The sequence below is a fragment of the Hordeum vulgare genome, chromosome 4H (assembly GCF_904849725.1).
Source record: "Hordeum vulgare subsp. vulgare chromosome 4H, MorexV3_pseudomolecules_assembly, whole genome shotgun sequence".
Classification (NCBI taxonomy): Eukaryota; Viridiplantae; Streptophyta; class Magnoliopsida; order Poales; family Poaceae; genus Hordeum; species Hordeum vulgare.
Window position 1 is genome coordinate 17,801,629 of NC_058521.1, and position 14,376 is coordinate 17,816,004.

Genomic DNA, 14,376 nt, shown 5'->3' on the forward strand with positions numbered 1-14,376 from the left:
TGCCAATAAAGGCTTATTTTTTATATAGTATAATTTTGAAAAGGAGGATCAACCCAGTCTCCGTTTATCCATGAAATTATTTATGAATATATTCATCATACAGTTACAACTCATACCTCGAAAACAAGTGCAAACCACGAGAGCAAACAACATATCTCATGCATTGATCGTCCAGTAAGATAAAATATCCGCAGCGGACACGGGTACAATTCAACATTAATATAGCCAGCCTTTATATCAATTTTTGCCTTGTAAAAGGATGTGTATATATACGAACGCACAAGTCACACAATGCATGCAGTTCTCCCCTTGCTTGGTTTCTGAGCTATTGGCACATACCTAGCCTTAGCAAATTCCCGATGGTTATAAACTGGACAGGCATATATAGGAGTACATTGGGCATGGGCGGCCTTGGGAACTCAACTTTTAGCAACACCTGAACAGCTGGCTCAACCGATTTGGACCCGGGGAGGGTCGGAGCTCCTGCTCCGGCTAGGTGGAGTTGGGCGTGGTCCGGGGAACGCTTACAGGTCATGGTCTCCTCGCGGGTGCGGTATGCGTCGGCGGTTGTTGGGATACTGGTAGACGGTAGGCTGGTCCGGCGTCCGTGACAACATGCATGCCGTTGTGTGAGCTTGCTTGGCAATGACCGTCGGTAGCCACGGGGCCGTGTCCCCTCCCGGTGCACCATGATTGGCTGGGGATGCAGGTATGGACGCCTCCTACAGTGGAGGTGTCGACCCAGGCTCTGAGACTGATGATGGGCTACGACTGAAAGGAGGCCCCTTTCACTCCTTTTGCCGTGGCTGGGACGCTGGAGATCGTTGGCGTTTCTCGGACCTGGATGCCGGGGCGTCAACTCCGGGTGAGGCTTCACATAAGGGTGGCTCTCCGGCGGGTCCCATGGTGGTGGTGGTGGTGGCGGTGGCTACCCCTCTTGGTTATGTGGGCGGTAAGAGGTGTAGCGATGGGTGGCTGTGGCGGTCGTTATGTCTTGGCGGTGACGACGCCCCAATCCGGACCTAAGGAGCTGGTCTCATCGCGCTTGTCCTGAAGACCTCTTGGTGGCACGGGGAGCTACTAAGTCAAAGCTCCGCGCTTTGGCACCAACGATAGCGACGCTCTCGAGCGCCGCTCTCTTTCCGAAGACGTTGTCGAGGTGCTCCTATCCCTGTGATAGTTTCGGGTGAAGACCCTTATCCGCTCCGGACTTGGCACGGTCATGTTGTGCGTCGTTTTCTCTCTTGAGGGCGTTGTTGTGGAGCTTAGTTGTGTTAGGGCGTAGAGCGGCGATGTTCTTAGTTCTTCCTATGTACTTTTTCGGTTGCGTTATGTGTGATCTGTTTATTTCAGGATAGGAGTCGCATCATCAGCGTGTATCATCCATCTGTGTACATTATTCTGATGTTGCTTTATATATAAAATGTGATGAAAGCGTGTTTCAAGACTTGATGTGTATATATAGATTCAGCCCATGCAGCGTCGCCAGCCTCTTTCAGGCTGCTGGTGGTGTTGTGGGATGTTTCCGGGCGACGATATGTTCAAATTTTTGCAGTCCATATAGAGTAAAATTTCAGCAACCACAACCCCCACCGTTCAACAACAATAGTACATATGTACTCCCTCCGTTCCAAAATATAAGACCTTTTAGGAATTTCACTAGGAGACTACATACGAAGCAAAATGAGTGAATCTATACTCTAAAATATGTCTATGTACATCCGTATGTAGTTTATAGTACAATCTCTAAAAGGTCTTATATTTACGAACGGAGGGAGTAATTAAGTAGAACATCACAAGCAGACTTCAGGACTTCAACTACTATTTTTGCTGTTCATCAGATTTAATTTCTGCATAATGGCACCTCACTAGATCTTTTATCTCTTGCCAATAAAAGCTTACTTTTTTATAGCATACTTCTGAAAGGGAGGATCGATCCATGTCTCCGTATAAACCTGTCATGCAATCATTTATGAATTTATTCAACATACAATTACAACTCATAACTCGAAAACAAGTGCAAAGCACTAGATCAAACAACATATCTCATGCATTGGTCGTCCAGTAAGATAAAATCTTCACAAAAAACACCGATACAATTCAAGATTAATATTGCTAGCGTTTATATCTGTTTATGCCTGGTAAAAGGATGTTTATATATACGCATGCACAAGTCACACAATGCATGCAACCCCCCTCGCCTGTTTTTTGAGCTATTGTCACATACCTAACCTTAGCAAATTCTAGGTAGTCATGAACTGGGCACGCATATACATGAGTACATTGGGCATGGGCGGCCTTGGGAACTCAACTTTTAGTAACACATGTACAGCTGGTTCTACTGATATCTGTAGCTCAACCTTAGCTACTTGTCATGTTTTGATTTTTCTTTTTGTCCATATTCATTGATAGGATCAAGCTTTCCGGCCATGTTCAGTGATAGGACCAAGAAAGAAGCACGTGAGAACTAGTCTATCACTGCAAGAATATTAGGTGATCAAACCTACATGGCCGTGACACGACAAGGCGCATAGCATGGTTCCGACGTGAAGTTCCCTCTAGCGATACACCTACCTGCAGAATGATGCAATGTAACAAAGTTGTAACATATAGGTTTTGTGACTGACTCATGTTCGTGGTGCAAATGGGCAAACCTTTGACTCTTTCTTCACTGGATTATCTTAGTTGCTTAACTTCATTGATCAGCAAAGACAATACCCTCGACCGGTTCATCTTGTCCGTGTTGGACTACTAAGCAACGCAAATGCATGTTGTTTAGGTGTTGGTCAAGGTGGAATGAACCAGTGACACTAAGCACTAACCAAGTTGGCCACAAAGCATAGCCAAGACCATAGTCATTAACGACAATAGTAATCCGAAAACTGAAAGGAAGCAAACAAATGGCGCTTTTTCATCTCCTGAAAACACATCGTTTTTATATCACTTCATGTTTTCGTGCTACTGCTAGTGGATCAATGACACAGTTAAATTCTATACCGGTCGAGGGCTAGCTCCATCTTTGCAATTGGAATTTTCTAAGAATAGTATGTAGTCTTAGATGTTGTATCAGAATATGAAGGTACTTCAATGTATGGTTTGATCATTATGGGAGACAGATATGTCATCTAAGGATGACATTACTTGCTCCGTTTCTTGGAATAAATCCTTTACCTCTTGATCCTTTCCTAGAGCAGTGCATATCTAGCTATCCGACTTATGGATACACATCGTATTACCTCTTGATCTTGCAAGTTAACACATCATATCTCTTACATAGACCATTTTCCATTCCACATGGCAAGTGAACCAACTCTTTTGCAAATTTGACCGAATGATACTCTAGAATATATATGTTGTTTATGCAAACTATTTGATGGGCCAAAAGTGGAAGGGGTAGTGAGCTTCTTGGGAATGCAATCCTTTACCTATTTCCCTACAACTACATGTGCTTTAGGTCGTGCAGCGTCCTGAGCCTCTTCAAGCCGTTCAGGCAAACACTGTTGTTTCGAGGTGACGAGATGTTTGTTATTTTTGGTGGTGGTAAAATTTTCCGCGGTCGGTGTGTATTAAAGGTTTCACCAACCACAAACATCATCGTTCAACAATAAAGTACAACTAAATTTTATCACAAGATCGTAAGTAGACTTGACTAGCTCAATTGCAATTGATCCTGTTTCAGGTACAATTTGTACTATTGATGTTGAATAAATTTTACTCATGCATAACAATGAAACCTCATCAAATCTTTTATTCCTCAACAACAAAGGCCTTTGAGCATATTCTCTAAAAAGGAGGATCACTCTCGGCCTCTATATATCAGTTGACAATTAGTGCATGCAATCATTTAATTTGTTCATCATCTGATCAATACAACAAGTTCATATGAGTAGTGCTCCTGTTCTTCTCTTGAATGGCGTTCTTGCTCTGCTTTACCGGCTGCCCATCCGACCATGTTTCCTAAATGTCCTTCCATGCATGTGCATGTCAGGGTTGAGGAGAGAGAGGGGATGTACGAACGTCTGATATTGTGACTTTGGATAGGCTATACGGATGTTCATACACTCACAAAGCCAGAAGCGTTCTCACACACTTGAGAGTTAGCATTGGATGTCAAAAAGTGTCCAGACTCTGGCAAAAGACATATATGGTGATTTGAGGGTCTGCGTCAGAGATGCACATACAGACTGCTTTGAACGTTGAACATCAACGATTGATATTCGGTTGTGGCGTAGACCATATACAAAATGAATGTGTACAACAGTATATAACCTACAAAGGGAAGATATTTTCCATTAAAGCCATTTGTTTGCGAGCAAAGACACCCAGATGATCTTAAACCTAATAAACATCAAGGAAAACAATAGTCGGTACAATGGGCAGACAACTAAACATGGAACAACCAGTAATTGTTCTGCATTTAAAGACATACTATAGACTTCTTTATGCAGCCTGGCAAATATAAAAAATTACACTCAACCAACATTAAAGAATAGAGACACCTATAAATGTTCACACCGTACAAGACTTTGAAGACTGATAATCAGCCAATAGCTCTTCTTGAAAGAGATATCGATTGCCATGATCTGAAGGGAGCCAATAGAACTGGGGACACAAACCCTCACTTGCCTTGGTCGGCGCCAGATCAAATATCATTACGGTAGAAAAAGACCGAAGAACTTTATTCCAACACGTCATCATCACCATCGCCTCAAATATGTCGACATGGAAACAAAAATCTAAGCAAAAGAGAAAGAGACGGATAGCCCCACTCCTCTTGACGTCGACGAGGCTGTCAGACATGGACAAGAAATGTGACTGATACATCGATGTGTAAGAATGTAAGAGCAACTCTAGTAGAGTCGTCATAACATATATGCCCGAGTGCCACAATAATCACAATTATGAATATTTTTGCCAAAAATGCACTCTTGCAGAGTCATTATTTGACAAGGGATCACTATAATTTATGATGCGTCCTCCATTTCTGGTCTCCCTGTTGCCATCATATTAGGGGTCGCCCTAATTTTTAGATCACGCTCTATATGACAGTTATGTACCGCGGGAAAGAAACTTTAGACGGTTTGGAAATGCTACACTGACATAATCAGTCATATGTAATTAACGTAATGGCCTAGGGCTCACATTTTTTTGTTGGACGAAATTAGGGGAGATGGCCCACACGTTGAATTGGGGGGGGGGGGGGGGGATCTTTGATGACATTAATTAGGAAGTCTATGTAAAGAAGAAGCATGTTTACGTTGGTGTAGCTTTTCTGCGAGGTTGAAGGAAAAAAGAACATCTCATTGATGAGTGGGTCTATGATTATTGAGGCAACAAATATGACAATTCTAACTTGACGTTGTGGCTCGGCCTCGACTCTGTTTCAATTACTCTAACCTGGTACTTCTTGCATGAGCAACCATGAACCAATTCAGACCAATAATGCTACATTTACAAACTACAGTTTGATACGGAACCAACTTAAAAAAAAAGGATGACCTTCGGCCTCTGCATCTGATAAATGCATGTAGTCATTTTATTAATTATTTAAAAAGATGTTACAAAATAATACATTAATATGTCTGAGGCCATCATCTTGATAACATCTGTCGCTATTCCTATCTATTGATGAAAAGGTGTCAAATGTTCATACCAAATACCAAACATATATCGCACCAAAGTCTAAATGTCCTGACCAAGCGATATACCGTGTATGGGGCCCAAACCGGCCCGACGCACTCTCATAGATCATCACCTGCCTTGTTCCATCGATCTATCATCAAAGCAGGTACCGATGCATCGACCTTGCCCGACCCGTCGTCTACCCCCCCCCCCCCCCCCCCACCGCGTGCCAGACAACGCCTCCTCCTTACGCGCATTCATCATCACACATTTGAGACTTTGTTGCACCTCGCCACCGAGATTACACGATGTCGATGCGTCACAGGGAACGCCGCTCAACCACAGATTCCGTCCACTGATCCCTCAAAGCTATGCACACCTGCAAAAATGACACCCTCAAAAGAGGTACGACATAGGAGTGTCGCCGTCACCCAATCGACTGATCTAGGATTTCCCCCTAGGTGTCTAGAATTTGTCCATGACGATGATACGGAACCAGCTTACGGAGTATGTGGCGTGAAGTTGTGGTTCGCTGCAGTAGCGTAGCCAGCGCAATAATCCAGGGTGGTTCAATAGTAAAACTTTTATTTGTATTTAATTACTTATATTAGATTTTACTCATTTTTTCTATAATATATAGGTTGTAGATAGATCTCAGGGTGGTCAATGAGCCACTGGTTCGCTGCAAGGTGTTAGACCAGCCGTTTCAATTGATGCCAACCTCGTGATGCCACGATGGATCCGTAATTGCAGAGCGTAAAACATGCCCATATGTGTGTCATTATTGAGCTCAGACTGATTTCTTATAGTTATAGGTCAGTGTAGCGCGTAACAGCGCAAGGGCGTCGACATGATGCATGCGTACATGCGACCATTGACGATGCAAGGCAATTGATGCAAAAGACATGAGATCGAAGAGCGTAAAGATCTACTCCCTCTGTAAAAAAATAAATAAGAACGTACATGTACTCCAGTTAACTACGGCGGGAGCACAACCCTACACCTGAGATGCATGTATCAGCCGCCACTAGTGGGGATGGGGCCTTTAGCTTCGGCCCGTAAGGGGCTTTAGTCCCGGTTCACCAACCGGGACTAAAGGGGCGGGACTAAAGGCCCCCTGTTACAAGCCAGGATTAAATGTGCTCCACGTGGGCGCCTCGTAGCGCCCCAAGGGCAGGACCTTTAGTCCCGGTTAATTACACGGACCGGGACTAAAGAGTTTCAAATTTTGCTTATTTTTGGGTTTTTTTTTGAATGAAATTATTTTTGGGTTTTAGGGTTTAGGTGTTCGGGAGATTAACGTGATGCCTCGTTTGGTGTTCGGGAATTAGTTTTCATATAATTTAAATAAAAATAATTATGCATATATATATATATATAAGATTAACTTATCTTACAAGCGAGCATATATATACAATTATATGAAGATCTGAATTATCGGGACTAGAGCCTGTCTATTCGATTACATGGACGAACATCAGTAATGGCCCCTAGCTACACTAAATCGTCCTTTGTCATCTATAGCTTCCGTCCTCAGAAAGGTCACAAGCTCCTCTGCAACAGCAATCTCGCGTTGCTCTGGTAGGACCTTCGTCCTCATGGCCGTGTACTATATAAGAAGAGGAGATGAATATGAATATCAATCATGATAACAAAGAATGACAGGTAAAAATAGAGGTGTGAATGTTCATTGCTTACGTCGAATCTGTGATCCTTGTGCTCAGAGGTAAACGTGCGAATGGTCTCACAAACATAGTATCCGCATAGATGCGTCCCCCTTGGTTGCTGGTCGCACTTTACGAGAATAGAATATATATAATCAAAAAAATAATCTAGCATCATAAATGTATTGAAAATAGAAGTATATCATACTACTACTTACCTGAGCCGCTCTAAAGGTCAGCTTCTCAGGCTCGATACCGGGAGTCACGGACTTGAACCGCTTCCAAACCCTGCCCGACAAGGATAATGATTTGCTAAGTTTTTCATTAGAGTCCACTGCTTGACTTTGGCCCTCAGTTTGTCTGCGGCGTCTTCATTCTCACATTCTCGCAGGTTGAAATGTGACATGAGATCATTCCAAAGATTATCTTTGTACCTTTCGGTGACATAGTCACTATCGGCTGCCCCTTTGCGCTTATTCCACTCCCGAACGCTGATCGGGACGTGATCCCTAACGAGAACTCCGCATTGCTTCTTGAATGTGTCAGCAGCATTCTTAGGAAGCTTGGGTTCGCCCGTAGGCAATATCACCTCAAAGGTGTAATGCGTCCGTGCATCCAACTTTCTAGTCGGGCCTCGTTTCGTAGCTTTGTTCGATGTGGAGGCCTAATGTTGGAATTATGCCCTAGAGGCAATAATAAATATAGTTGTTATTATAATTCCTGTATCAAGATAATCGTTTATTATCCATGCTATAATTGTATTGAATGAAGACTTATATACATGTGTGGATACATAGACAAAACACTGTCCCTAGCAAGCCTCTAGTTGGCTAGCCAGTTGATCAAAGATAGTCAGGGTCTTCTGATTATATACAAGGTGTTGTTGCTTGATAACTGGATCATGTCATTAGGAGAATCACGTGATGGACTGGACCCGAACTAATAGACGTAGCATGTTGATCGTGTCATTTTGTTGCTACTGTTTTCTGCGTGTCAAGTATTTGTTCCTATGACCATGAGATCATATAACTCACTGACACCGGAGGAATGCTTTGTGTGTATCAAACATCGCAATGTAACTGGGTGACTATAAAGATGCTCTACAGGTATCTCCGAAGGTGTTCGTTGAGTTAGTATGGATCGAGACTGGGATTTGTCACTCCGTGTGACGGAGAGGTATCTCAGGGCCCACTCGGTAATAAAACATCACACACAAGCCTTGCAAGCAATGTGACTTAATGTAAGTTGCGGGATCTTGTATTACGGTACGAGTAAAGAGACTTGCCGGTAAACGAGATTGAAATAGGTATGTGGATACTAACGATCGAATCTCGGGCAAGTAACATACCGAAGGACAAAGGGAATGACATACGGGATTATATGAATCCTTGGCACTTAGGTTCAAACGATAAGATCTTCGTAGAATATGTGGGATCCAATATGGGCATCCAGGTCCCGCTATTGGATATTGACCGAAGAGTCACTCGGGTCATGTCTACATAGTTCTCGAACCCGCAGGGTCTGCACACTTAAGGTTCGACGTTGTTTTATGCGTATTTGAGTTATATGGTTGGTTACCGAATGTTGTTCGGAGTCCCGGATGAGATCATGGACGTCACGAGGGTTTCCGGAATGGTCCGTAAACGAAGATTGATATATAGGATGACCTCATTTGATTACCGGAAGGTTTTCGGAGTTACCGGGAATGTACCGGGAATGACGAATGGGTTCCGGGTGTTCACCGGGGGGGGGGCAACCCACCCCGGGGAAGCCCATAGGCCTTGAGGGTGGCGCACCAGCCCTTGGTGGGCTGGTGGGACAGCCCAAGAAGGTCCTATGCGCCAAGGATAGAAAATCAAAGAGAAAGAAAAAAAAGGAGGTGGGAAAGGAGACAAGGACTCCACTTTCCAATCCTAGTTGGACTAGGATTGGAGGAGGACTCCTCCTCCCTTGGTGGCGCAGCCCTTGGGGCTCCTTGAGCCTCAAGGCAAGCCTTCCCTCCCTCCTCCTATATATATGGAGCAATTAGGGCTGATTTGAGACAACTTTTCCAAGGCAACCCGACCACATAACTTCACGGTTTTACCTCTAGATCGCCTCTCTGTGGAGCTCGGGCGGAGCCCTGCCGAGATTAGATCATCACCAACCTCCGGAGCACCGTCACGCTGCCGGAGAACTCATCTACCTCTCCGTCTCTCTTGCTGGATCAAGAAGGCCGAGATCATCGTCGAGCTGTACGTGTGCTGAACGCGGAGGTGCTGTCCGTTCGGCACTAGATCGTGGGACGGATCGCGGGACGGTTCGTGGGACGGTTCGCGGGGCGGATCGAGGGACATGAGGACGTTCCACTACATCAACCGCGTTCACTAACGCTTCTGTTGTGCGATCTACAAGGGTACGTAGATCGGAAATCCCCTCTCGTAGATGGACATCACCATGATAGGTCTTCGTGCGCGTAGGAAATTTTTTGTTTCCCATGCGACGTTCCCCAACACCTAAGAGGGAGAAACATTCGTCAAATGAATGTATATGTATACAATATAGAGCTATCTCCAATATTTTTCACATATTACAAGTGATTGTCGAACTTCATATGTATACCTCGCCGGACTTTATTATTTCTTCACCGGCTTCTCCACCGGCTTCTCCATCAGTGGAGCTATCACCTTCTCCGTAATTGGACCTATCTCCTGCCCCATCGGCTTCATCTTCGTGTCGCTTGACCTCCATTCCATATCCGGAGGGGTTTAGATATGACGACGGAGATTCAGCTGGTTCGACGTCGGGGCCGTCTTTTATTATATCTTCAAGAAGTTCTTCCTCTTCGAGGTTCCTGATATGTGGATCCATAGTTCTGCAAAAAACGGATTCTCTTAACCTTTGTATCAAAAAAGAATTATTCTATCAGGAACTCCGTTCCAAAACAACTTTAGTCCCAGGTCGTGGCTGCACCCGGGACTCCTCGATTTCTGCATAGTATTCAAAGTAGGAGTACTTTTCCAATTTGAGCATTCAATAAGAAAAACCAAATCGTAAAATAAAGTAGTATTCAAATTAGCATGCATTCAATTATAAGCAAATACATCATCTCTTTTGTCCGTACATCATCGAATATTATCACCAATACTCCTCGAATACTATCATACATATAGCATCACTGATACATCTAGAACCGTAGCGCCCGACGGGTATCGGCGCGGGCGGTGGACACCCAAAGAGAAGGAACCATCACAGGATCATAGCTCGAGTGAGATCCCCGAAGAACCTGCGAGGTATGCTCGAACCTGCCCTCCAACGGAACCATGTAGCGACGGACGTGCTCATCCTCCTCGCTGACACGGTGACGTACCACCTCCGCGGTGTCTGGAAGCCTCGGCACCCTCACTGGCCCACGCGACCGCCACCAAACAAGGATCGGGTCAACGACGGGCTGGCTCCTCACCAACCTACGCCCCTGGAAGGTAGCACCTCCCAGTACCAGCCGGGCGGAGCCCAGTCCCGGACAGGGCCCCTCTGATCAAGCAGGTGTCCTCCGCCGAGTCGACGACGAGGTTGCGGGATAGGCATCGTAAAATGAACTAAAAAAATAAACTAGTTCTATTAATTTTCTTGCTAAAAATAAACTATTAACACTTAAGCATATACAATAGCAAAATTAAACTATTAACACTTAAGCATATACAATAGCAAAATTAAGCAATAATCTAAGAAACACTATTAACACTTAAGCATATACACTATACAATATTTCTTCTTCTTGTAACCCTAAACTAATTTTTCCTCTTCTTCTATTTCTCCTCTTCTTCTACTTCTTCTTCTACTTCTACTTCTCCTCTTCTTCTACTACTTCTCCTCTTCTCTTCTTCTACTTCTCCTCTCCTCCTCTTCTAATTTTTTCTCTTCTTCTACTTCTCCTCTTCTTCTATTTTTCCTCTTCTTCTCCTCTCCTCCTCTCCTTATTCTCCTTTTTCTTCTTTTCTTCTCGTCCTCTTCTTATTTTCCTTTTTCCTAATTCTAAATATTACTAACCCTAATAATCTATCACAAACCTAATAACAATAGGAATTAAATGACAAAAAAATCTTTTTCTTCTTTTCTTCCCTTTTTCTTCCTTTCTTCTCCTTTTTCTTCCTTTCTTCTCCTTTTTCTTCTTTTCTTCTCCTTTTTCTTATTTTCTTCTCCTTTTTCTTCTTTTCTTCTATTGGCCGGAGTGTTGGGGAGGAGGGGGCGGGGGGCTTACCGGCCGAAGGTGTCGACGGCGCACGGCGAGGAGGACGGCGGCGCGCGGCGAGGAGGACGGCAGGCGGCGGCGAGCAGGACGGCGGGCAGCCTGACGGCGTCCTCGAGTTCGTCGCTGTGCCGCGCCGGGCAGGAGAACGAGGAAGAAGGAGAGAAGGAAATGCGATTTGGGTTGGAAATTTTCTAACTCCCGCTTATATAGGTGGATCTTTAGTCCCGGTTCGGGGCTTGATCTGGGACTAAAGACACCCTTTAGTCCCGGGTGGAGCCACGGCCCGGGACTAAAGGCCATTTTTCGGCAGACCAGAAGGCGGGAAGCAGGGGCCTTTAGTCCCGGCGCGGCGCTCCAACCCGGACTAAAGGGTGTCTTTAGTCCCGGAGCGTGGCTCCACCCGGGACTACAGCCCCTCCTCGGCTGCACGAGAAATTTAGTCCCACCTCGTCCAACGAGGGGGACTAGCACTTGTTTATAAGCCCCGTCGCAGCTTCTCCATCGAGCTCCTCTCTAAAGCAGGCTTACGGGCCTAAACTCACTGAAAATTGAAACTATATTCGAAATTATGGAGAAAATTCAACCTGAATTCAAAGTGAGTTCACTTTGAATTTAGATTGAATTTTCTCTATAAATTCTCATATAGTTTCAATTTTTTTCTATTTTCATAATTAATAATTTTGACTGTCCAAACTATTATCTATTTTGTTATTTTCAATTAAAAACTATGTTTATTAAAAATTCTTTTTGCATATTTGAGAATTTGACAAAACTATGATAATGAAAAGTGTTTGAAATTGAATAAATAATGCAAAACTATTTTCTATTTTCATAATTAATAATTTTGACTATCCAAACTATTATCTATTTTGTTATTTTCAATTAGAAACTATGTTTATTAAAAATTCTTTTTGCATATTTGAGAATTTCACAAAACTATGATAATGAAAAGTGTTTGAAATTGAATAAATAATGCAAAACTAATTTCTATTTTCATAATTAATAATTTTTACTATCCAAACTATTATCTATTTTGTTATTTTCAATTAAAAACTATGTTTATTAAAAATTCTTTTTGCATATTTGAGAATTTGACAAAACTATGATAATGAAAAGTGTTTGAAATTGAATAAATAATGCAAAACTATTTTGTATTTTCAAAAGTAATTATTTTGACTATCCAAACTATTATCTATTTTGTTATTTTCAATTAAAAACTATGTTTATTAAAAATTCTTTTTGCATATTTGAGAATTTGACAAAACTATGATAATGAAAAGTGTTTGAAATTGAATAAATAATGCAAAACTATTTTATATTTTTAAAAGTAATAATTTTGACTATCCAAACTATTATCTATTTTGTTATTTTCAATTAAAAACTATGTTTATTAAAAATTCTTTTTGCATATTTGAGAATTTGACAAAACTATGATAATGAAAAGTGTTTGAAATTGAATAAATAATGCAAAACTATTTTCTATTTTCAAAAGTAATTATTTTGACTATACAAACTATTATCTATTTTTTTTATTTTCAATTAAAAACTATGTTTATTAAAAATTCTTTTTGCATATTTGAGAATTTGACAAAACTATGATAATGAAAAGTGTTTGAAATTGAATAAATAATGCAAAACTATTTTCTATTTTCAAAAGTAATTATTTTGACTATCCAAACTATTATCTATTTTGTTATTTTCAATTAAAAACTATGTTTATTAAAATTCTTTTTGCATATTTGAGAATTTGATAAAACTATGATAATGAAAAGTGTTTGAATTTGAATAAATAATGCAAAACTATTTTCTATTTTCAAAAGTAATTATTTTGACTATCCAAACTATTAACTTATTTTTTTTGAGGTAGTTGACCCTGAAATTGAAAAGCACTACAAATGAACTCTGAAAATGTTGAAATTTGGCATGCTATCATCATTTCACCCACATAGCATGTGTTAAAAAGTTGAGAGGGCTACGACAAAAACTGGATGCACTTCGTGTACAAAACGGACAATCTCTCTCGAAGTATCAGCGTTTCAAACGAGAACTCATCTCTTACAAAGGGATTTCATTTTTTTGAACTTATTTGAACTCCATACTTTTTGTGTGTTCAAAATGCACCATTCAAAGACACATCACAAAATTTCAACAATTTCTGACTTCATTTGGTATTCTTCGTGCATTAACTTATTTTTTTTGAGGTAGTTGACCCTGAAATTGAAAAGCACTACAAATGAACTCTGAAAATGTTGAAATTTGGCATGCTACCATCATTTCACCCACATAGCATGTGTTAAAAAGTTGAGAGGGCTACGAGAAAACTGGATGCACTTCGTGTACAAAACGGACAATCTCTCTCGAAGTATCAGCGTTTCGAACGAGAACTCATCTCTTACAAAGGGATTTCATTTTTTTGAACTTATTTGAACTCCATACTTTTTGTGTGTTCAAAATGCACCATTCAAAGGCACATCACAAAATTTCAACAATTTCTGACTTCATTTGGTATTCTTCGTGCATTAACTTATTTTTTTTGAGGTAGTTGACCCTGAAATTGAAAAGCACTACAAATGAACTCTGAAAATGTTGAAATTTGGCATGCTACCATCATTTCACCCACATAGCATGTGTTAAAAAGTTGAGAGGGCTACGACAAAAACTGGATGCACTTCGTGTACAAAACGGACAATCTCTCTCGAAGTATCAGCGTTTCGAACGAGAACTCATCTCTTACAAAGGGATTTCATTTTTTTGAACTTATTTGAACTCCATACTTTTTGTGTGTTCAAAATGCACCATTCAAAGGCACATCACAAAATTTCAACAATTTCTGACTTCATTTGGTATTCTTCATGCATT